Below are 3,570 nucleotides of genomic sequence, written 5' to 3'. Positions count from 1 at the left end.
CGATTCGAGACGATTTTGGAAGCGAAGCCGAGAACCAAACCAAACACGTGCAAAAGCGCATTCTCGCGGATTGTGGCAGTGTTTGGTATTTCAAGCATAACTTTTGCATACGACCTCCGATTGGGCTGATTCAAGTGGATTTAGAAAGCTAACTTCAAGGGCTACAACTTTTGTGAAATGCACAATTGTCGAATTCGGGCTGAAAAAGGGTGAAAAAAGTGTTTGAAGTTGATGCAGAGGCCAGATCGCGATCCAGAATCACCGGATCGCGATCTGGTGACAAATTCCAGTAGCAGCGAGAAATTGGGGCAGATCGCGATCCGCACTTCCTGGATCGCGATCTGGGAAGGCGGTTCACAGTTTTCAAGGTTGCCAGATCGCGATCCAAGAAGCCCAGATCGCGATCTGGGCACAGAAATCGAGACTAGATATTTTTCTTTGATTTTTCACTATAAATAGAAGGTCTCCTTTTCATTTTTCGATATCTCGATTATCTCTCGACTTCTTCTTCGGTTTTCTCTTCGGTTCTCGCCAGTTCTTCGCGGGAAGCTTCGACGAGGGTTTCGACTCGGGTTTTTCATAAGCTTTTCTTTACGTTTTGTTTATGATTTCTCGTGTTCTTCATTTTGATGCTATGTTTGTAATGAACTGAGCATTTTCTTTTAGGGAAATGAAACCTTGTATATATTGATTTTGATTTCCAGATCTGTGATCTATTTGTCGTTCTTTGATTCTGTTTATGTTTTCCTGTATTAAATGCTTTCGATTGTTTGGCCAACAGTTGAATTGATTCTAAATGGGAATGAACTCGAGAGAGGATTTCTCGTTTGATTTTAGGAAAACATAGCTCGGGTTGTGGAAACGGAGACGTGATACACCTCGGGTAGCCCTTAAGGACTTGACCTAAATGCTCTCTTAATATCAGGTTCTGAACGGAGACGTCGGACCTGTGGGTAGACTCTAACTACACTGGAGACGGGGGTTAGGGTATTTTAGTGTCTGGGTTAGCGAACATAGAATTGACATAAGATTCGGATTTGTAGATCTTTATCGATAGTACACTGGTGGATTTTACCCTAGAAGCCATCACACGTCAGAATTCCTCGCTTATACTGGCGAACCGTTGTTTTTTATTTATTGTTTCTTTTTAGTTTCATGTCATCCCCCATCCCTTCGTCCGTCTAAATAAAGTTTAGGACAGTATAATTACGGTACTTGGTAGATTTAGGAACTTAATTCCCTGTGGATCGATATCCGGAATTCACTATTCTGCAAAACGCGATACTGTACACTTGCGGTTATTTATACGTAGGTTTTACGCGTATCAACACCTCCATTTGGTCTTTCTGAATAAAAACCCACACGTGCTTTGTGGTCCCCATTTCGACACATAGGCTTGACACGTCAGATGTTTTACCTTGACACCAACCCTGTGGACGCGCCGCTTAAGAGAGGGTCTCACCATTTTTTCATCGGGTAAATTACAACCAACCCCCTAAGCTATGGTCAAATTACAAAAAATTCTCTCATATTTAGGTAATTACAAGCACTCCTCAACTATAATTTTTTTTAAATGTCCACCCTCCGGTGTCGAATTTAGTGGAATCTTCTAGAATATATGGAATTTTCTCAATTTAATTTTTACCCGTTTTATCTCATTCGAGCTCCATATTTTGAAAAAAGATGATCATAAGGTGTGTTTTTTGGTTTGTATATATCATATTATTGTGCATCATAAACTATTTTTTGCACAAAATGAGTACAAACTAGAGAACATTTCATGGAATCTAGAAGATTATATTGAATTTGATACCAAATGAGAAACGTGTAAGAAAATTCATAGTTACGTTGATGTTGGTAGTTGTAATTATTCAAACATGAGAGATTTTTTCGTAATTTGACCATACCTCAGGGATGGCTGTAATTTATCATTTTTCATCTCATACAAATGGAAAAACACAAAAAATAAAGAATATAATTTTTTTATTTATAAAAATAGCGCTATATTACATAAATTGGATAATTTATCTTACATTTGAGATATTAATATAAGCTCCAATGATCATATATTGAAGATACTATTTTGATTAAAAGATATATATATATATATATATATATATATATATATATATATATATATATATATATATATATATATATATATATATATATATATGTATGTCAAGGTTCCAAAGGCGGTTATCGGCTTTGTGGCGGTTAGGAACCGCCACACAATAAATTGGAGCAGCGGTGATTTATCGGAGATAAATCGGAAATAAATCGGTTTTAAAATATAATGTAATATGTTTCTAAATATTATTTGTAAATACTAAAAAAAATTTATTATATAAAAGAATATTTGAACATCATTCATATGTTATTATATGATTCTAATTACTCAATAAATAACAAAAGATTTAAAAATAATAAGATCATAATATAATAAAAGATTCTTACGAAATATAAATACTATGCAAGTCTTTGGCATCAACAATTAATATAAGCATAACAAAGCATAAACTCATGTTTTGGGTTATCGCCAAGTTTCTTTCTTGCCAGTTAGTTATAAGTTGCGGGGTAGTATTTGGTTTGGTTTTGGAAGTTGAAAGAATTTGAAAAAAAACAAAAAAAAACAAAAAAAACAAAAACCTATTTTCATTTTAATTTAAATTATAAAAAAAATCGATTTATTGACTGATATATCGGTTTGACCCGCCAAAAACCGCCGCAAACCGTCTCGCCGTAAAGAGACCGATATTCCAAACCGCCTCTACAAAATCGTAAAGGTTTATAACAACACCGATATATATGGCGGCCGATATATCGACCGCCACGACCGCTATTTAGAACACTGATATATATTAACTTTTAAACATTTTTTTAGGGGACGTTGAAATCCGAAATTTCGTAATATTTAGCTCACTGTTATTCGACAATTTATCTAACTAACAATTTATCATAACCGAGTAAAAATGATGACATTTTATTTGTGTGTAACTTGTTTTGAGTTTAGTCCCATAAAATTCTGAAAACGCAGAAAAAAATTCGACTAAACTTGGATAGATGATGATTCGCCTAAAAAGAAAAATTTTGTATAAAATGATCCGGTAACAAACCATAAGCCATGTACAATAGTCTGCAAAAATCACAAAATATGTAAATCATATCGATCACATTAGACAAATAACACATGTAAAGTTCGACCTGAAATTAAAAGTGTTGACAAGAGAACTCGAATTCGAATCATTTATTTTTTCAATAGTTGATTATATAATAATGAGCCATATTATTTGTATCAAAGCCTGATCCACTAATATCGGACTAATCTTTATTATCATAAAAATGTATAGTTAATACAATTTTTTTTTATAAAAAGTTTGACAGTCTCAGTTAATTATATCTCGGTAGGTGTGCCCTCAATGGGGTGATTTTACATTATTACCATTGATCATAATCGAATGTGTAATTCTGTACAAGTATGTATATGTGCTTAATAAATAGTAATTTATATAAATATATGGTGCAAAATCATCAGACATTTTGGCAATAAAACCACTAGATCTTATAATT

This window comes from Erythranthe guttata, chromosome 8, assembly GCF_056151865.1.
Source record: "Erythranthe guttata isolate IM_541 chromosome 8, IM_541, whole genome shotgun sequence".
Taxonomy (NCBI): Eukaryota; Viridiplantae; Streptophyta; class Magnoliopsida; order Lamiales; family Phrymaceae; genus Erythranthe; species Erythranthe guttata.
The sequence above is the reverse complement of the archived record's forward strand: the minus strand, read 5'-3'. Positions refer to the sequence as shown.